This window comes from Silurus aristotelis (assembly GCF_946808225.1).
Source record: "Silurus aristotelis genome assembly, chromosome: 9".
Lineage (NCBI taxonomy): Eukaryota > Metazoa > Chordata > Actinopteri > Siluriformes > Siluridae > Silurus > Silurus aristotelis.
Window position 1 is genome coordinate 29814682 of NC_139582.1, and position 22808 is coordinate 29837489.

Here is a 22808-nt window from a genome sequence, read left to right on the forward strand (position 1 = left end):
AAACTTGGAAAGTCCCTTGTGTGAAAGTCGCATGATTCAACACTGGCTGAAATGTGTTAATGGGTGTGCGTGAATGTGCCACAAGACGGTTAAACATGACAAAGTCTATACTATAGAAAAGCCACAGCTGTCAAATGTCCCGGTGCATTTGCACTCAAAGTGGTGCACAATTTGTTTGTCTGTAAGTACATTCAAACACAGAAAAATGCATATATGTATAATTTTAAAAAATGCATTTCAAATTTGATTTGCACGAAGAAGAGAATATAATTGTTATATTACAGTCTGCAGCCAGAAGTAATTAGAGGCCAATGCTATTTTTTTTAATAATGTGAAACAAAATAAAAAAAAAATTGCATTGGCCTGTTCCAAGACTTAGTTGTTAGTACAAAAGTAGGTTCTTTCTTTACCATAACATTCTTAATTGTTGTATTAGCTATGCCCAATGCTTGTAAAATGGCTCTTTTATGTAATTTTCCCAGATTTAGCAACACTTGCAGAGAGCTCTCTGGTCTTTATGTTGGTTTTTCTTTGTTAACAAGAAGTGCCGGGTTTAGACCAGGGGTAATGTAGAAATTTAGAGCTGTGTATTGTTTAAACATTAAATCAAACAAGACTCACTTGGGTAATAAGAAACCCGTCATTAGGCGGGTTCTAAGGTGTACAACACATGTAGATCTTAAGCTAAATCTTAGTGGTCATCTTATGTTCATCTTCGGATCTCAAATCAAAAAGTCAAAACGATATTATAAATTATATCATTATATTATGATGATATTGAAAGAGCCTTGCTGTATCAGTGCATTGTGGGTAAAAACAACATGGTTAATAGACGGTTCTTCAGTACTGTGTGGCATCTCAAACATTTAAATGAACGTGTTAAAGGTTTTTTATTAATCCGCTCACATAACGTTGTTCTTACAGTATGAGGAAGTGCCATGTACCCGGACGAACGCTGCGAATGTTCAACCCCCTGCTGTTCGGAGGAATAATTTCAACAGCACATACATTCTTCTGCAGCCCGTTAACCCGTGACCTGGTGTGACCCCCACACAGCGAGCAGTGACCTCACACAGATGCAGGTTTAACCCCCATTACATGGACTTTATAGATTGTTCTATCACATCCATAATGGAGCCTTATTTTATGAGAATGCAAAGAAAGATTAATCAGTTTACAAGCAGGAACAAATCTTCTTCTTTTGTAAAGCCCAATCATATAAAGTGTGTTTCTAGTTACTGGTTACTAGAAACACTATAAACACAGACTAGTTACTAGTCAAAATTCGAATTTATTCATAATTCCAATGCTGAAAAACATATCTAGTCAGCTTTTTGTTGTGAGAAGGCCAGCCACTTTATATAGCCTTTAAAAAAAGCATCCAATTAATCACGATGATTTTTATTTATTTATAGTTTGTGATCATCTCGCTGGCCGAGAGCTTCCCATAACACACTGTTTCACTTTAAATGCTTATTTCTGTCTAGTTTATAAGTGTAACAAAAAATTTACTGTGCAATAAAATAAAGTGTAAAATATCCTCATTTTTCTTTTTTGATTAGTCCATGAACAAACATATACTGTTTAAAGTCACTCTCACAAATATTACATACTTCTTATTAAATAACACTATTCTCTCTTGACCAGCATTTGACAGACACTCTTATCCAGAGCAACATATATACACAAGTGAGCAGTTAATACTTGCTCATTGGTCCATCAGTTGCAGCTTGGCAATGTTGGTATTTGAACTCACAAACCTCCAATCTTTTTAGCATCTTGACCACTTGCACTTCAAGCGGAGACGTGCCCAAAGAGCGACCAGTTTTAAACCTTGTTTTTCATGCATTAGAAGTGTATAGTTTTCTGTGATCATAGTATTACATTAGTATCCAACTCAAAACCAACTTGCTAGCCAGAAGCCTATAACTAATGACTAGTGAACTATTCTAAAAGTTCAGTGTTCACTCAACTCTTTGTCTATGTGCTGCTCTACACTTTATTATTTGATATCAAAGATTATGGATAACGACATTTGAACCCACTGTATGTAAATGAAATGAAAATAATATATGATTAGCTTCTTAGCTCTGTTAAACCACATAGATTCTGTGCAAGAGCTGATTAGTTACATTTATGGCAGTGTGACATTGTTACTTTTTTTCTTTTTCATTAGTACCAGCTACACATAGTATAAATGGAAACAATGACAAACCTGCTAAGATGCTAAGAAAAAAAAAATTATTATGCATTCAGGTTATGCAATGTGCTCAATGTTTTTTTTTTCTCATCTGTGGTTTCACACCTTGAGCATTGAATAAAAATATGACATGAAGGCACTTTAGCCTTACAGGAAGTGGCAGGAAGTGCTTTGTGATGTGATTTGTGGCAAAAATGCATCAAGGCCCACTTTTAAAAAAAAATCGAAATCATTTTCTGCCATTTGTTGTGTATTTTATTGCTGTTTTTAATATCATCAGAAAGTAGATGTTTTAAACACACAGCTTCCTGATGCTCATAGAAAAACAGTAACATGGGATTCAACCACAAGCTGTCCAGCAGGACCGGGCGGGGTGAATTTGTGTGTGTGTGTGTGTGTGTGTGTGTGTGTGTGTGTGTGTGTGTGTGTGTGTGTGTGTGTGTGTGTGTGTGTGTGTTTCAGCTGTGATGCTAGTTTGTTCACAGTTTTGAGTCAGTAAGACACCAGTGCAAAACATATTTTTTCTGGGAATTCTAAATTATTGCTAATGGACAAAAAAACTAAGAAGTGATGACCAGTTGGAAAGTTTTGCACTCTGTGCTTAATTTACACAAATAAATAGCATAAGTATGTCAAAGTGTGATGTGGGTTTGCGACTATGACCATGCCCTTCACCACGCAAGTTCCTTTTTTTCTTTTTAACTAAAAACATGCACATGTGACTGCATGAAAACTGCATTTGGTAATACATAAACTTCATACTGACAAATGTTTTTTTAATCCATCACATGATTGACGGAGGAAAACATCTTTCAGGTTGAAGGTACCAATACGATTAAAGGTTCCGGTTAAACTATAATGTTGGACATGATGGGGTAAATAAAATTGTAGTTCCTGGGTTACACTGCGAGGGTTAAGTAAAACTTTAGGTTTTATTATTTACTCGATTACTATTTTATTGTTCAGAATATCAAAACCGTGTGTTTATTTACAAGTTCTCATCTCAAAGCTCTGAAGGCTGAATGGAGCTTACTGCAACAACAAAACAAGTGTTTCTAAACCACAGAGCAAAAGTTCTCGCATGAGTGCGCTGACCACATTGAAGAAGCGTCTTGTATTAAAAAACAGCATGTGGTGAACCAGTCTCTAAATGGATGCCAGTGCTGGGGTCCTAAAATAATACAGGATAAAGGAGCTTTGTTGTGGGTTTCAGATGAACAATTTTAGAAGACAAAAAGACTAGAAATATAAGCACGCTTGTTTGTGTGAGCGTACGCTCCTTTTTACAGTCAACTAGCTACTTCCTATTTTGGGGGTTTCTGATAACTGCCAAATAATAATAATTAATCATAAAGTCATTTGTTTCCTTTCCAGAAAAATGTAAACTTTTTGTTGCTGCAATTGCACACAAGAATATCTGTGAAAACTAAACCATTAACATTTAGTGCATTTAATTGCCATATTACATCAAACTGCGAATACAAATACAGTTGCGTTCAAAAAGTCCATCTGCAGTGGCCATGTAGAGTAGGTTATGGGAAAATATTAATTTAATAATACTCATAATTATTCTCCCTCGTGTATTTATTTATTAAATCTCGTACAGTATTGTGATGTGGGTTTCTTATCTCTTATAAGCTGCTTGGAATTTTCCACAAACTAAATCAGCTTTAAAAACGTGCTCCAATCAATTTGAGAGGATTTCAGGATGTCAGCGAATCAAGTTACTGCCCCAGACCCTCAAGAGAACCTTCCACTAGAGCTATGACAACATAGACACACTCAAGCCAGGTTATGTGAGGTTGCCACTGAGCCTTGCTGTTGAAGCTTGCACATATAAAATGCAGTTTGGTGTATGAGCACCACTATGATGAAAACCGCAAAAAAAACATGTTGGCTGAAATGGCTTCCATAATGGTTACAAAATTTCCCCACAGTGGTGAGCAGCAGTCTTCAGACCTTTGAACATGAAAAGTCTTTACTCACTGCTCCTGTAAGGCCACACAAGCTAAAAACCTAGTTTCACTGGTTCAGAAGACTTGGTAATCAGTCTAGTCAAGCAAACTTAATGCAGGCCCTACGTATGAGGTGGTTTAAAAATGTTTCGCGACTAATGGTGATAACTGGTGCATTCTGACCACGTACGTTATCACGTCTGTGATTTCATCATATGCAGCAAGTTAGAACAAAGAGCAAACGTGAAATTCTGCGTGGAACAAGTCCAACCTGCCACAGAGATGTTTAACATGACATACGTGTGACATACGGCGATGCAACAACGAGTCGTGTTTTGAGCGGCAAAACATTACTGGAAGATGACGAGAGATCAGGTTGAGTGTCGATTATGGTCAGCGCACAATCCACATGATTTCACTTCTACACCAACTCTACTCACCAGATTTGGCTTCCGCGGATATCGCCCCCCTTCCCCGAAGATAAAGTTTCAGCTCAAATGTCACTGTTTCGACACCAATAAGGAGATCTGGTGCTTGACTTGCTTCGTAAAGAAGACTTCCAGGACACATTGCAGAAGTGGGAGGAATGCTGGAAGCGATGTGTTGCTGTGCAAGGGGAATATTTTGAAGGTGGTAGTGTGTAAACGTGGATAAATCAAGCACTTCTTTGTAAATAGAGCTCGTCTTGAAACTTTTTGATTCCACCTCTTACATACATACATTGTTACCATCACGCTCTAGGAATTCTTTCCATCCTTAGAATGTAGAATTGAAGGGTGAAAGATTGGTGCTAAATACATGGGAATATTACAGGCTAGGAGGCCAATTAGAAGCAAATCTAAATATTGATCAGAATCAGATCAGAGTTAGAAATACCAGCAGTCAGAGAGGTATCAAACCAGAGCAAAATATCTAACAAGGTAAAACAGGTCAAGAATTCAGGGAGCTTATTAGATAGTAGCTGAAGAGGAAATGATTATAATAAACCATGTTAGGGGAAAGTACACTCTTGTGGTCAGGAAGATAAAGTCTGGGTTGGATATTACACTGTTTAAACACTGCAGCCATTGTTTTCCAGTCTGCAAAACTGGTATGAGATTATAATCGGGGTCCGCGTACACAGAAAGTTAAATATTTAAAAAAAGACCTTCATAAGTGTGAGTCTGCGAGCACTTTCACACCTATTCATCTGACTCATAGTGAAATTGACACCGTTTGGTTTTTCTATTATTTGGTTTGATTTCACACCACATGTAATTTCCAGTGGTGGAAAGTAGCAAATTACATTTAATGTTGCTGTACTGTTGCATTACTGTTATTGATTCTGAATTGTTTTGTTGTGCACTGAGGTATGTTTTGTTTGAAGTATTGTACTTAACTACATTTTAAAATCATATCATAAAATTTTTTTATGAAAAACTACTGGAAACTACTGCACTAATTGCTTGACTGATCGATGGCTGGAAAATAGACACACACACACTCACAAGAGAGATACCCAGCTGAAAACGATATGCAATTGATTCAAAAGTTGTTCAATGCATACGGTTACTGTCTGAATTCTGAATCTGTGTCTGTAATTTCGCTCATTATCATAAATAACTTCATAACAGAAGATTTTTTGTGCTGCAAAAATGCATAACTCACATTAGACTCAAGTCAAGGACTGTTATTTTGAGATTTAAATCCCTGTGTCCTTTTTGAACTACACTACAATCCATGACAGCGTCTTTCCTCAGAACTGTATATAAATGTAAAATAGAAGAGATTAAGGTATATATATTTGTGTTTATTAGATGAACGTTTGGGATGAAACCTCTACTTTCTGCTTTTATATTGAACTTTGACCTCTGTGGTGTGTATTCTTTTAACAAGGGTTCACGTGTACGAGATATACGTCGTGATATTGGTTTCACATAAAACCAGAATGTCAATTATGCCCTCTACTGGCTGCGTGCAGTATAGTTTTTAACTCCTGCGCATTCCCGTGTTAATAAATTATTTTCCAGGTGTTTATTCCTAAATCACAAACAATTTCCTGAGAAATTTTATTTTTTTATAAGGTGTTTTCATGTCAAATTAATTCACTGAACAGCTACTTTGGTGAGCAACTATTACATAATAAAACCACAACAATATTCAACAATAAAATGATTTAATGTACATTAAATGTCACTATTAAAGGAAGTTTAAATTTTCTTCTTTAAAGAAAATCCTTGAAAATGTCTGTGGTGTAAAAGGAATTAAACCCTTCAGGATGGATGGATTATTTTTTGACAATGTGTCACATTAATTCTTTAAAATATAAATAAAAAAATATTGATTGATTATTTTATATCTTAATTAAAAATGCAAAACGATTGATGATTTTATTCGTTAATTAGACTTACAGAATTATTGTTTGATTATTGTATTCCATAATCCTAAATGCAAAATGTATGATTGCTGATTTTATTCTTAAATTGTAAATACAATTAAATTGAAATGATTCGAATCGAATTGAATTTGATTCGATTTTCGACCGCTAGGGGCGCTGTCTAGCAGTACATATGTCAGGTGTCTGTCAGAAAGTGTAACCCCGCCCCCTTTACCTCAGAAAGCCGGTTTGTCAAGAAAAGCGCGTTTGCTAACACGAACAGCTGATTCACACGCCGTCATTTTGAGAAGAATGTGTTTGTTTGAACACGTAATAGTTCCTTTTTCTATGAAATGAGATGGATTAAGAGGAAAAGTTAGACCTTAAATTAAGTTTTCTTGGAGTGGAGACGAGCATGCAGTCAATTCTGAGGGAAAACAGGAATAAAAATCCATCCCGAAGCTCAGTTCAGGTAGGAGCCTCAATTTCAGTTGAATTCCAGCATTTGTATTAACATTATATCTCAAAAAAGTGATATACACACTTTATATGGGTAAAGGTTGGTGGACACCTGAGCATAAGGTTGGTATGTGTTCTTTATGAACACCCTGTTCCACAATGAGTCTTCATTTGCTCCTATAAGAAGCTCCATTCTTCTGGGAAGATGTTCCACTAGGTTTTGTGAAGATTTTGTGGAGATTCATTTAGCCACAAGGCTGTTAGTAAAGTCAGATAGTGATGTCGGTGAGGTGAGGCCACTCAAGCTCTTCCAACCCATGGAAAGCAGATCTTCAGCGAGCTGACCTTGGGCATTGTAATGCTGGAACAGGATTCTTCCACATTCAGTTGTGTGCCTCCAGTTGTATTGTAAAAGTCTGTCAGCTGTTCAAACCTAAAATCCTCATGACCTGGTGAGTGTGAGGATCTGGAAGGTCCTGATTATGGATTTAAATGTTCTGAACTACACAAATAAACTGCGCCCATGTATCTTTGTATTATTTTAGTCGGTCATTATAAATAGCTTATAAATCAGCTCAGGTCATCTTGTTCCAAAGTGTAGATAAACAGACCTCGAATGTTCGAATGTTGTTTCTTTACGATGTTTATTAAACACTGATATGTTTTTGTATGAGATATTTATTCCTGTTTCATGCTCCAGTGATTGGCAGTTATGTAAGAGCCCCTTTGAAAAGTCGGCACTGTGTGTTTGATTCACTAAAATACTTAAATGCACTAAAATTGGCACTTTGGCAAACATTTTAGATTCAGAATATCTTATTAGAATCACTGATTTAGATTTTAATAGATTTGTGTCCATTAATATATACACAGTAGTTTATTCTCTTCTTTTCAATGCTTTTTTTTCTTGGGTGTGCTGCCTTGTAGTGTCGGTTTCCATTAGAGTTTCTATCCAATCAGATTTTAGCCCTTAAAGAATCTAAAAAAGGAGGTAATTTTATGAGGTAAATATCGATGCTTCTACTAGAGATGATGTATGTGGGCAGTGCAGTTGTGGCTACAGTGAAAGGAGACTTGTTGAATTATGTTTATTCGGTTTCTTGCTTTACTAATGACATTCGTTCTCACTGTTCTCTACTGCGCTCATTGGGATGATGTTTGCGAGTTAAAGTGAAATGCCTGATCTCTGGAAGTGAAAAGAGAAACCTTTGTCACCAGCCTGTGATCCTTCCCACAAGTAGACCACATCAGAAACGAAAGAAAACTTCCTCTATGTTTGCATGTGGTGCATTCAGAAGGTAAAATTGACATTCACATGAGGGTTTATTGTTTTATTGGTGATTGTGGACCTGGAACATTGTGTATCAGTGGCCTGAGAGTGACATTGTGAAGTGGAAGAAACTATTTTTAGTGGGAAAAAATAGTAATAGTGTAATTTTTGCTTTTGAAGTACAAACACAGAGTTGCAGATTTGTTGCTTAGAGAAAGTGCACATTTTCATCATTAACAGGATCATTTAGCTATAAAACTGATAAAACATCAAAAACATGTTTTGCACGACTTCGCTTACATTCACTAGGACGTTTTTTCTGTTCGTCAGATTCTCATCAATGCTCAGTCAAGCCAACAAAGGGGGTTCAGCTTATTAAAACATTTTATTTTCTTTCTGATCAAAGATACAAAATAAACTAAATGACTCATTTTGATGAACGAGTTTCAAAGTCACTAAAATGATCTAATCTTCCAATCAACAGTGCTAACTTCTACATACCATGATAAACCTAGTAAGACATGCTCTGACCAAGTCTTCTAGATAGCACAATTTGGACCGTGCCAAAGAAGCAGATCCTTACACTTGCCCATTTTCTGCTTTCAACACTTCAACTTCAGAACTGAGTAACATTATTAGAAAACCATCTGAAAACTAAAAACATGAAAAATAATTTCACCTTTTATACAGGAACATAATGTCATTATTGCATATTGGCAAATATTATCTACAATATCTCAGAGTTAGAACCTGGTGAGACGGGAAAGAGTTTCAGCTTTTCTCCATGGACATACCACATGCAAAACAAAGACACTGTGTCCAGGTTACACACTTCTCCATAGTGAATTTCCTTGTGCTTTAACTTGAAAGCAGTGGAGAAAACAAAAGTGCTCCTCCTTTAAGTCTGCTTTTATTAATCAGGCCTTTAATAAGTATTTTGATGTAAAATGATCAGAGTAATGAGGTTCATCAGGTGTAAATTTCCACATAAAAACTGAACACGTGAATTGTACAAGCGTGAAGTTTATTATCGGTCAACAGAACTTTTGTAATACCAGCCTTTGTAAACACTTTGTAAATAAAATACACATTCATACAAATGCACACAATGCAGAATAAATAAACAATAACGATCGGAAGAATTCAGGTGAAAGAACCAGTAACACTGTGGGTTTAGAAAAGATGCCCACGAGTTCTGTTTCTGCACAAATCATCCAATTCACATTCAATTCAAATAAGGTTTTTTCCAGCTATTTATCTACACACAATAATCCATAACAACAATAGATACTTGCAGAAAAGCAGTACAAACTGAGTTTGGATTAAAACCTGACAGGAAGAATGGGAGAAAAGAACTAATTCAGGTGTTTAGAGGCTGCAGAGAAACACCATGAAGTTGATAAAATGCTTCTAAACAGTACAACATACCGGGGTGTGAAAACCTATGCTAATGAGTACAGAACTGTACAAAAATATTTTTCTGTATTATTATGGAATTTTGTGTGCAGATAAATGGACAAATTCTGTAAATTTTCAGTGAAATGTTCAAATAATAAATAATAAAATAAATAAAATTTTATTACAAATAATAAAATTTTAATAAAATCATTACAAGAATCATTATTAGTACATAACTGTACATAAGGATGCTTCAGATTGTTAAAATCTTTACTTCTGTCTAAACTTTCCTTTGCTTGGGTCCATAAATATTCAGATTTTCCAGATGTGGTGGTGGTGCAGCTGTTCACCACACTGAAATTAAGTGCAGATTTTCACTTTTATAATCAAAGGGTCTTTAACATCCACACCAGGTGAAGGTTGTAGAAATTAAAGCTTTTTGAATGATCTCACCCTTTTAAAGAAACCAAAAGTAACTGGAACGTTTCAGCTGTTTATTGGTGTGGCTACATGTGAAGAACCTCCTCCAGGAAGTAGGAATATCTGAGTCAAAGTCAACAATCACGAGTAGCTTTTACTGGAGCAAATACAGAGGGTTTACAACATATGGAAACCATCGCTAAGAAAGTAGAACTAGAATAACTAGAAGTCCGGATTAGAGATTAATCACGTGACACAACTGGACAGTTCTGGAGGAACATTTTTGAGTCAGATGAAGCAAGAATCAGCTTTCACCAGAATGGTTTGAAGAGAACAGTTGAAAGAAGGAAGTATGATTTTTCTATTACGAAACGTCTTCAATCTGACAGCGCGGGTGTGTACGCTTACTAGTGAAACAAGTCTATTCAGTGGAACCAGTACTCCCAGTAGAACCAGTACTGCCTTGTATTTATCAATGTGACTGATGAAAGATGATTTCTGCTCACATTCAGCTTTTTTATTTGGAATGCATCAAAACTGGTTGGACAGAACATTAACCTGAAACAAACTTGGAAATCAACACAAAATGTCTTGCAAGGCAATGAGCATCAAGATCACATGACCTGAACCCTACTGATACAGCTAAAGGTAAGACCTGGTAGATCATCTCCATTGAAGAAACCTGACTCCTGGCAGTTTTACTTTTGATTGATATTTCAATTATTTACTTTTGGAGAACTAGAGCTCTGATATAACGTGCTGTAGTTCCTACACCGTTCCTCTGATTTGGTGAAATGTTGAAACGCTGAAAAGCTCATTCATGATTTAAATTGAACTACAAGTTTACTTTGATTGAAAGGCTGAAAATACACTAAACCTGTCTGAATATTTATAGACCCATGTGTATGTTTTGCTACTGGAGTTTTTTATGAACTGATATTTTGGATATTTATGCAGATCGGTTTAACATTGTTGAAGCTCTTGGTAATGGAGGTTATAGTGCAATATGTCACTAAGTTCAGTGTAGATGAGCAATAAGAGGGTTCGGGAGAAGCTGTGGAGTGGTTATTAGATTTGAAGATATCAGGAAGCAGAAGTTCTGTGTGAGAACAGAGGGGAATGGCTTCTGATCTGTACAGTTTGTATAAAACTGTGCTCACTGTGGCCTCAGATTCATGTTCATGGTGGACAGGAGGAGAAACCGATATGGAAACTCAGCCGGCGGTTAGAAAATCGATTGATGTTGACTCGTTCACACCAACATAAATGCAGTAATGTGTTAGGAAGTAAAACTGCTGCAGCACAAAAACCACAATGATCTTCTGCATATCTGATCAGGTTTAAATTGTAATAATATTGATAGCTTACTTAGTACACTGCTTTATTAATACCACCGGAAACGATGGAAATCTTACACACAATTATACAAACACATGTAACAGAAACCTGTACAGGGAATCCCTGTGATACTGATAGCTGATGTTGGTGCACACGCTGTGCTGAGGGGTTTCTTCAGAATCTGAAGCTGTAGAGCAGAACACATCCTAGCAGGAACATCATCACGCCGTCCACTTGTATCTTATTTTGACCACTTCCTGGTTTCGCTGTTGAATCAGAATCAGAAATATCTTTATTACCAGGTATGCTTACACACACACACACACGGATTTTGACTTGGCGTCGGGAGCTTCCAGTGCAGGAGAAACTCCTTGAGGCTTCTACATAAACATACATTGAACATAAGATTCTCTATATGTTTTCTCAGCAATGTGGCGCTACATAAAGTGCTGCTTTACTCTCCAGAGCAGAAGTTGTGCAGATTCATCTAAAACCTGACTTTGGACAAAAACTGCTACTTAAAATAATTTACTTGGAAAATTAACTTCTGACAGACAACACGAAATATGTAAAAATCTTGTGTTTTTTCTTTTTATATATTAGTTTGTTTTAATTTATATAAAAAGTGATTTAAGGCAAACAGACACATTTTTGTGATTTGATTAGATCATTATAAATGATGAATAATTGCTAAAAAAGTTTAAACCCTGATGTGACAAAATTCATGCTTATGATAAAACTGCCATACACACCTTTCACCTTCAGTTGTACTTCCTGTTTATAATCTTCGGTGGGGGCATAGCAGGTGTACAGTCCTTCATCTGTATTGTTCACGCTGCTCAGCTTGATGGAAAAATTTCCCTTTGGAATTTCTGATGAAAAAATTCCCACTCGGTTTTTAAAGACTGAATCCTGGCCATCAAAATCTGCTTTACCATTATAAATGTCACACAGGGTCCTGATTCTTTCAAATCGCCAAAACACAGGGTCTGTCTTCTGTTTTATGAAACATGGTAAGATCACTGTGTCTCCTGTAAAGCCTTGGACAATCAGAGGGACAGACACCGACACTAAAAGAAAAAAGAACATATAAAATGTCAATAATATAAAGACAAACGTGTGCATCAAGATACATCAATAAGATGTAAAAAAGAGCTTCGTGCACTTTTGCAACAAACCCTCTATTCAGGCCGATTGCTCATGTTGCTTCTAGTTTGTTTGTTGTGGGAGTGAAACTATCTTCACTGACAAACCCTATTGTTGTGCTTGTGGGCGTGGTCTATCCAGCATTCCGATCTCAAGCGGTAGTAGCTGAACTGTAAATATTTCTTACAAGTCATGTTCACTGACCAATGATCTCTGCTTCTTCCTTTCCCAACTTTATTCTTCTCTGCAGCATCTCTACACATTAGGGCTGGGACGATTCGCTAATCTCGCGATTCAATTCTATCCCGATACTTTTGTGCCGATTTAATACATATTGCGATTCTGTAGCTATTGCGATTCATTGTTTAAATTGTGATTTTTGTTTGCTTAATAAAGATTAGACACTGACAAATACTTGATCATACCCTTCAAGAGACTGTATTTGAGTTATATTAACAAAAACAATGCATCACATTTTTCTGAATTTTTATTTCAGGAGCACACACATACATAATGTGCATAAAGAACCTTGAACCATAAAACTTGAATATAATATTTAAATGTGCAACAAAATAACTAAAAACAATGCTCTCTAAAATAAAATAGCTGTTTAAACTGTTCCAATGTCCCACTCAACTGCTAATATCCTTCTCTCTCTTCCTCACCTCAGGTGAGAGCAGTGCAGCTGGTACTGCAGCCTGTTGCTCCAGAAAACATTGAACCATGTCATAGGCACTATTCCATCTCGTTAAAGCGTCTGTTATAAGTTTGTGCACAGGGAGCTTCAGTAACGTTTGTTGGAAATCCACTGATGCGTCATACTCGTCCAAGTAACTTCACGGCAGCGGGCAGCTTCAGTGCTCGCTGTGAGGCCAGATTATGAGTGTGCGCGTAGCACTTAATATGGACACAGCCGGTTAATTGGGCAGCGATAACCATATTAATCGCATTTTCTGTGACTAAAGCAGGGTCTTTATGCGTTAAACAATTCTCAAAGAGCTTTACTCCCCTGCCTCTGCCATGGTTTTGATTTCTCTCGCCAGCTTAAAACGGATACGACGTCATCTAATACAGACACCAACAAAATACGTTTAGCCCTCTGTTGGAATAAAAGCGGTAACGTCTTCCCACCACCTCTCTGGAAAAGTAAAATAATTAAATATATATCGATTCTGAGGTAAGCAAATCGATCTCAAAATCGTTTTAAAAAGAATCGCGATAGTTTGGTGAATCGATTTTTTTTCTCCCACCCCTACTACACATACAGTATTAATAATAGATTGTATATGACTGAATTAAAGAAAAACATGGGTTATACGTTTCTCTTTGGGAACCAAACCTACTTTGTATTGAAATGAGAAATGTACAATGTGAATTTGCTGCTTGCTGTTGTGAATGAATCCTGAGTTTGTTGTTGAATCGTCTGTGTATAAAACCCATGTTCATTTTTTTTTTTCTCAAAAGTTTTCCATATAACACACACATCTGGCTATTGTGGTGCATTAAACACTCACCTCTGATCATCAGCAGCAGGAAAATGAAGTGTAAAAAACATCTGTAATAAATGAGAGAGGAGAATAAATTCACAACAGGAAAACTATATATTAGATTATATTAGATGAATATTAGAGGTATATTAGAGGTACAAATAGATTTAGTTCTTCAGGTGGGAAAACTCAAGTGCTGTGGATAATGGAGGGAAATCTGCTTTAGCTAGTTAGTCTGGTTTCTCCAATTTAAATTCTTAAACTGTAGTGCCAACACAAATGTACAGTAATCCGCCGCTTTACCGCAGTTGGAATCTCACGCCCCTGGTTAATCGCTGAATTGCATTTGCCACATAACCAATTAGTTTGGCTAATTTTCCCGGTCTCTCGCTGATAGAATTTAGACAGAACTAAAGAAAACTTTTGCGACTTGGAATATGTTTCCACCACTGCAGCTCTATGGACTGCTCAGAATAAAAGTTTTCCGTGGGAGACACATGTACGATGCCATCGCAGCGGAGATAGAGAGCAAATTCACAGCTCATTTGCTCTTTGTGGGAAGATAAACTGCCACGGTCACTGATAATAGCGCGAACTTTGTAAAAGCGTTCAGAATGTTTCAAGCTGATGATGAAGCAGAGAATGATGTAGACGAGGACGAGGCCATATTTACAGAATTGCACGAAGTTTTACGAGATGACAGCGAAAGGTATGTTCTCCCTCCACATCACCGGTGTGCAGCCCACACCCTTAACCTTATATACAGGAACGATAGTTACATTTCTGACGGTGAAGGCAGATTGAAAAGCAGTGTACAGAAGAGCGACTGGAAAGTGTTCAGCCTTGTGGTCAAAACTTAGTCGATCATCTTATTGTTCTCCAAGAAGTTATTAATCATTTTAAATGTTTAAGACGTCTTTTGCTCTAATAACTTATTTCTTAATGGCAATTATCTATATTACACCTGTTACACCTGTAAGGCCTGAAAGAGATACAAGTAACGCAAAAGTAATATAACACATTACTTTCCATTAAAAAAAGTAACTAAGTAACGTAATTAGTTACTTTTTTGGGGAGTAACTCAATATTGTAATGCATTACTTTTAAAAGTAACGTTGCCCAACACTGGATAGCACGATAGACCAAAAAAACGTATAGGGAATGGTTTTTATGGAGTTTTATGTTGAAATAATGAAATTTATTAATAAAAATATAATTATTATTTATAAAATTAAGTAAAATGTTAATACTTTACAGAAAGTAAAGAATGCGGTGACGTGGATCTTTAACTCTGCCTCTTTTCTGACGTATGACATATGACACTTTTACCATCATCTATCATTTATGGCTTAAACAATTTTTTTTTAAATTTTGGGGTGGCTCCAGTTTATTGCGTTTTTTTGTTTATTTCGGGCGGTTTTGGACTGCTACTTCAACTCTGGACTTGCACAGCACAGTCACTTTATATCACACTATTCTGCACATGGATATCTTAAGGACAAAACACATTAAATTCCTTTAGTGCTACTTTCATCTAACCATTTAAAGCTAAAGCAAATTCTCCAGACACGTCACACGCAAGCGTCCACTGTCAGTTTTTTATTTTTATTTTATAAAAATATATATATATATATATTTTTATATAATTAAAATATTTATTGACTGTTGTTACTTTATTGTATTATATAGAAGCTCGTTTCCGACATATAAAAAGTAGCTAACAGAAGTAACAACAGATTTCAACAGATTTTAGCTAGCATAGCTAGGCCCGGAGATTAGCTAACATGTTAACATACACCCTGTTTGTCTGTGAGGGAATTACCCTAACAAGCCCTGCAACTGAACACAGCTCTTTATTCAGAATAAAATCTTAAACTGGTACTGTTTTAGTCCAATTTACCTCTTATTCATTGCGTGCAACCACCACCGCCGTAACTTATCCAAAAAATTATAATAAATTGATTTACACAGCAACAGTACACAAAAGCTCACGTCCAACTGAACACCGGAAAAGGAGAAACTCCGTACACGTCACAAGCGACAACTGTCCCAAAGAGTTTTAGATTTTTATTGTATTTATTTATTTTAATTCATTACTTAATTTATTTACTTGAGTAAACGGCTGGCATTGCAACTCTGCTATTAAGTAAAATACAATTTACGGAATCTGCAACTTTAAATTTTCCACCTACAACCAGTAAAAACCCACCGAATACATACCCCCTCATGGCTTGTATGGTGACGTCAAATCAACATGGCCGCTTTCATGCAAAGGTTTCCATAGAAAAATCCCCCTTTCTATACAACCCCCTTTTCTAAAATTTTGGAAAAAATGTAAAATGATGCAAAGATTTGCAAATCTCACAAACCCACATTCTATTCACAATACAACATAGAAAACATATCAAATATTTAAACTGAGTAAATTTACCATTTAAAGTAAGAAATAAGGTCATTTTAAATGTGATGACTGCAACACATCACAAAAGAAAATTGTGTACATCACTGTGTAGCATCCTCTCCTCTTTTAACAACAGTATTTAACTTTTAGGAGAAGAATGTTGTCTTATTTGTGTATGATACAGGATTGTTGCTGCTCATGACTTCTGGGTCTTCTTTGTCATATTATTCGCTTCATGATGCACCACATGTTTTTAAATGGTTTCTGGTTGGTACTGTAGCCAGACAAGTTGAATACCCAGACTCTTCTACTATGAAGCCATGCAGTTGTAATAGATTTAGTATATGGTTTAGCATTGTCTTCCTGGATTTTGTAAGGCCTTCTCTGACAAGAAAAATTGTCTACATGGAAGCATATGATGCTCTGAAACCTGTATATACCATTCAGCATTAATATTTCCAAACGGGAAAGCTGTCCATTCCTTAGGCACTATTGCACTGCCATACCATCAGAGATTCAGATTTTTTTTAATAAACGCTGGAAAGTCAGAATGTCCCTTGTACTGTGAAGGGCATAGCATCCATGGTTTTTAAGAAGAATTTTAAATTTTGATTCATCTGACCGTAGAACAGCTTGCCTACCTTGTCAGTTGCATACAGATTTCTCCAGATTCTTCTAATCTTCTAATGATATTATGTACTGCAAACGTAGCCATTATCGTTGCACAAGCCAGTGCACTCTTAGTGCCGGTCTCAAGCCCGGATAAATGGGAGGGTTGTGGTATGAAGGGCATCCAGCGTAAAACGTGTGCTTCCACAGGGTACTGTTGAAAATTGGGCAACTGTTAGGCAACTGGCCAAAGGAGGAAAAAGAGAGGAGGAAGACTCCTACAAAGACACCAGGAAAAAAAAAAGTGGAGAAGAGTGGAGGTTCTTTGTTGGTACTTCAAATGTTGGTACTATGACTGGTAAAGGTAGAGAGGGAGCTGATACGATGGAGAGGAGAAAGGTAGAGATGTTGTGTGTTAAGGAGACCAAGTGGAAAGGGAGTAAGAGCAGGAACATTGGAGGTGTTTAAACTGTTCTATCATGGTGTGGATGAAAAGAGAAATGGTGTAGGGGGAATTCTAAAGGAAGAGTACAGTAAAAGTGTAGTGGAGGTGCAGAGAGTTTCTGATAGGGTGATGAACATCAGGCTGGAGGTTGATAATAAATGTCATCAGTGTTTATGCTCCATCAATTTGTCCACATCACTGCAAAGTCCACTTGCTGATGGAATTTATGTAGCCCTAACTCCAGTGATGATAAAAAAATGTCAGTGTGTGAGTTTTGCAATTCCCCAATTGCCCCATACACAGAGCTCCACTTTAGCATTTGCACTGGGGGAAATTTAGACTCCGGCTATCCTCACAGTGGTGAATTTCTGTTGTAAATTAAATGGTCTGCATCGACTGGCAAAAAATTCACCAGCATTGACTAGAAAACTAGAATGTGACTTTTCCTGAATAAAATGTGAGTGGTGCATTACAGTGCAAAACTGGACACCGGGTCCGACTCTCCTCGCTGTGCCGAGTGTTTAGACGTGTCACATGCCCGTGTAGCCGGACTTTTTTCGTTTCGTGGTTTCGCATGTTCCTGCTCACCGGAGATTCCCCAGACCGTGCCAAACAGTTTGAGGTGTCGCACGTCTGTGTCAGAGTGAGTTTAGCAATGCAGTTATGCTAATAGGTTTGCACGGTGTGCGTTGGTTCAGCCGAGGTTCAACTCCCCCCACTGTGCCGAGTGTTTTGACATATCACACGGCATTTCTGAGCACCTTGGTTTTTTTGGGGCTAATTGTGGGGGCGTGGCTTGAAGTGACGTCATGTAACGTCACTATATTACCCACAGTGCAACTCCCTACCCCCTTCCCCCTTTTGAGTGTGTGGTTATGGCATCTCCTGTTATGCAGTTCCCCCCCACTGGAATGTTTGGTTTGATGTATGTCATTCACGCTGTGTGTGTCAATGTATATAAACCTCTGTGTTTTCCCTATCATTTCAATGGGGGTGATTAATCGCCCTCTACCCATTGTTACTGGGGTTATTGATGTTTGTGGGGTGTACGGGCGCGATCTGATGCCCACCCTGGACAAGTGGATTTTTAATTCAATTCAATTCATTTTTATTTGTAAAGCGCTTTTAACAATGAACATTGTCTCAAAGCAGCTTTACACAGATAATGCGGTGATTAAAAATAAATATGTTCTTTATAAGTAAGTTTGTCCCTGATGAGCAAGCCGGTGGCGACTGGCGACTGTGGCAAGGAAAAACTCCCCGAGATGGCATAAGGAAGAAACCTTGAGAGGAACCAGACTCAAGAGGGAACCCATCCTCATCTGGGTTACACCGAATGTCCATTTGTGGCGGGTATAAAATGTTGCAGGGTGCAGTGATGATGATCAAAAGCGAAGTGTATTTCTGAGTCAGTGTAGGAGACTGTTGACATCAACTACAGTCCAATCCAGGCAGGCCTGGATGAAGTGGGAAGATCCACGGGGGGGCAGGAACAGTGGTCACTGGAGCCTCAGGAGCATGTTTAACTCGACAGACAGACAGAGAGAGAGAGAGAAAGAGAGAGAGAGAGAGAGAGAGAGAGAGAGCGAGAGAGAGAGAAGAGGGTGACAGGAAGAGAAGGATATGGATTATTAAGTGTACCTATTGTTGCATGAGAGTTAAAGTCACTGTGCAGTTTGGACTCCGGCAAGACTCGCTATAGCAGCATAACTAAAAGGGAGAACCAGAAGGCAACACAGACATGAGGGATCTCTGGGATAAGAGACGGCCCACCACACCACCATCAACAAACCTGAGTGAACACGTGAATGTGAGGGGACGACAGCGTACAAATATCCCAGTTCACCAAACACTCTATATCAATGTTCCCTCCAGATCTGAGCCTTTACCTGAGAAAAAATCTACTGATTAAAGGCTTGACTGAATAAATATGTTTTCAACCTCGACTTGAACACTGAGACTGTGTCTGAGTCCCGAACACTGGTTGGGAGGCTATTCCATAACTGCGGGGCTTTATAAGAGAAAGATCTGCCCCCTGCTGTAATCTTCATTATTGGAGGAACCAACAGATAGCCTGCACCTTTTGATCTAAGTAGACGTGGAGGATCATACTGGTACAGAAGTTCACTCAGATACGGTGGTGCGAGAGCGTTAAGTGCTTTATACGTCAGTAGTAGAATTTTATAATCAATGCGAGATTTGATTGGGAGCAGTGTAGACTGATTAATACAGGGGTGATGTGGTCATATTTCCTAGATCTAGTGAGGACTCTTGCTGCTGCATTCTGAACTAACTGAAGCTTATTTATGCACCTACTCGCACACCCAGACAGTAAAGCGTTACAGTAGTCTAATCTAGAATTAACAAAAGCATGAACTAGTTTTTCTGCATCCTGTAACGACATCATATTTCTAATTTTAGCAATATTTCTAAGGTGAAAGAAGGCGATCCTGGTAATATTATTCACGTGAGCCTCAAAGGAAAGACTCGGGTCAATAATCACACCAAGGTCTTTGACAGCCGTACACGCTGAAACAGAAACACCATCCAGAGATGTTAGGTAATCGGAAAGTTTGCTTCTAGCTGCATGTGGTCCTAGTAAAAGTACTTCCGTCTTATCTGAGTTTAGCAGAAGAAAGTTATCGAGCATCCACTGTCTAATGTCCTTTACACATTTTTCAACATTGTTAAGCTGATCTCTCTCATCTGGCTTTGCTGAAATATACAGCTGTGTATCATCAGCATAGCAATGGTATAATATATCTAATACCATGTTTATGAATAATTTCTCCAAGAGGCAGCATATATAAAGAGAAAAGCAGAGGGCCTAAGACAGATCCTTGAGGAACACCAAACTTTACCTCAGAGAGTGTGGAGAACTCACCATTAACATCAACAAACTGATAGCGATCAGTCAAATAAGACCTGAGCCAAGAGAGAGCCGTTCCCTTTATTTCAACAACGTTCTCAAGTCTAGCAAGTAGTATAGTGTGATCAATGGTGTCAAAAGCTGCACTAAGGTCGAGCAAAACAAGTAAGGAGACAAAACCATGATCAGAGGCCAATAACAGGTCATTTACCACCTTAACTAGCGCCGTCTCTGTGCTATGATGAGGCCGAAATCCTGACTGATACATTTCAAAAATATTATTCATAAGTAGATGTGAGCAGAACTGCTGTGCTACAACCTTTTCTAAAATTTTGGCTATGAAGGGGAGATTTGATATTGGTCTGTAGTTGGACAGCTGACATGGGTCAAGGTCAGGTTTCTTAATTAGGGGGTGGATAACTGCCAGTTTGAAGGATTTTGGTACAAAACCAGTGCTAATGGAAGAGTTTATTATTTTTAAAACAGGTTCAATTACCTCTGGAATTATCTGTTTAAAGAAACTTGTAGGCAAGGGATCGAGAATGCAGGTTGATGATTTTGATGAGGAAATTAATGAAATTAAGTCATTCTCGTGAATAGGAGTAAAACTTTGTAGTTGATTGTCTGTTATAATGACACTGCTGTCTACAGGGTTACTTGTAAAATAATTTGGATTTATATTAACCGTCTGGATTTCTTGCCTGATGTTTTCAATTTTATTATTAAAAAAGTTCATGAAATCATTAGTACCTATTGATGGTGTGCATGTGAGTGCAGTGCTTTTATTCCCTGTTAATTTTGCTACCGTGCTGAATAAAAATCTAGGATTATGCTTGTTATTTTCTATGAGGGTGGAGAAATATGCTGATCTAGCAGCACTAAGAGATTTTCTATAAATTAGGAGGCTCTCCTTCCATGCTATTTGAAATACTGTTAATTTTGTTTGACGCCATTTACGTTCTAATTTTCGAGTGGTCTGTTTTAGGTGCGTGTATGATCATTATACCACTGTGCTAATTTTTTCTCCCTGATCATTTTGGTCTTAAGGGGAGCTACATCATCTAGGGTATAACGTAATGTTGATTCTAGGTGTTTAGTGGCCCAGTCGAGCTCTGCAGGGTCAGACGGAGATCTATCTAATATCGTAATTTCTGGAAGATTGTTAATAAAACGCGCTGCTGTAGCTGACGTGAAAGTACGCTTAACACAATAACGTGGTGAAGTAGTAATGCAATGACTGAGGCAAATTTTAAAAGAGATGAGATAATGGTCTGAAATAGCTTCAGACTGTGGAATTATGACTACGTTTTTTATTTTTAATCCAAATGTTAACAACAAATCGAGAGTGTGTCCACCACTATGAGTGGGTCCTATAACATTCTGATTAATTCCAACTGAATCTAGAATGGACACAACAGCTGTTCTTAAGGAGTCTTCCTGATTATCAAAATGAATGTTAAAATCACCAACAATTAATGCTTTGTCTAGAGAAGTAGCTAATGTGTAGCTAGATATGTCGTACGGACTTGTGGGGCAAATGCGGGCTGAACGGTGTAGTGTCGGATTCCCCATAAATTTTCTACAGTGGCTGAAATGTCCTGGAATTTCCAGAATTCCGAGCTGGTCCAGGGTTCGGGGGGCATATGGTTGCGACCCACTCCATCCCCCCTACAAGTGAAAATGCCATATGTGCATGTTGGACCATCGAGGGCCGCGCTGTGGCACGAGTTTTATTCCCCATTAGTTTTTTTATCTGAAAAAAATTGCCCTTTTTGGTCATGTGTTTGAAAACAGCTGAGGCAAATCGTTAGAAAAGTATTAGCACACCTTCCATGTCCAGACCTCGCGATATGAGGTATCATTCGTGGTGCTGGGGCAAAAACTGCTAGATAATTTACGTGCCGAATTTTTGTCCGGAAGAATTTGCAATAGTTTCTAATGCTTTTCAAGCACCATTACCATGAGCCTTGCTGCCTGTCTGTTGACACAAAACAAGGTGAACCTGTCTAGCAGTTTACTCATATTTTTTTCTTGTTCATGTGATTATTATTTGAGGTTCCATTAGTCAAGTGTGTTTGATGCCAAATGGTTTTCCTGGGAAACATAAAGATATAAGAAGTGTATACAGCAAGGCTTTGTTCAGCATCTCAGTCTAGATTGGACATGGCATCAGTGCATATACTTTTTAAAAATTATCACTGTGGAAGTTTTCTCGAGGCTCTGTCTAGTTAAACCTGATTCCGTCTGGCCTGCAGATTTTTTTTTCTTTTCTTGCCAGGTTTATCAGCCCATTCCTGGTCACATTTCTGTTCATGAAGAGGATCCGGAAGGACTGCATGCCACATTTTCTTTAGTATATAAATGTTGTGCCTGTAAATGCATTGATAGAAATTTAGGCAAAATTTCAGAATTTTTTTTTTTCTTGTAATATTATAATTTTTTTGTGCCGTAAAAG

At 37.6% G+C, this 22808-nt stretch overlaps 1 protein-coding gene and 2 long non-coding RNA genes across 8 annotated transcripts in view; all 3 read left to right on the forward strand.

The window, feature by feature from the left end:
• Positions 1-22808, forward strand: part of LOC310730638 (uncharacterized protein) — a 35060-nt gene that overhangs the window by 5088 nt on the left and 7164 nt on the right. For 4 of the 6 annotated variants that reach the window (XR_014534871.1, XR_014534872.1, XR_014534874.1 and 1 more), the window contains one exon: positions 925-1541. The exons of 1 other annotated variant lie outside the window; for it this stretch is intronic. The gene's annotated coding sequence lies outside the window, so the exon portion shown is untranslated. Of the gene's footprint in view, positions 1-924; positions 1542-22808 lie in introns of those variants that run through there. One more of the 6 variants, XR_014534873.1, reaches the window with a different exon arrangement.
• LOC310730648 lies at positions 6500-22763 on the forward strand. Its single transcript, XR_014534882.1, has 2 exons — positions 6500-6983; positions 22632-22763. It is a non-coding gene; the product is annotated as an uncharacterized lncRNA (long non-coding RNA).
• Positions 7759-12461, forward strand: LOC310730646. Its single transcript, XR_014534880.1, has 2 exons — positions 7759-8268; positions 8348-12461. It is a non-coding gene; the product is annotated as an uncharacterized lncRNA (long non-coding RNA).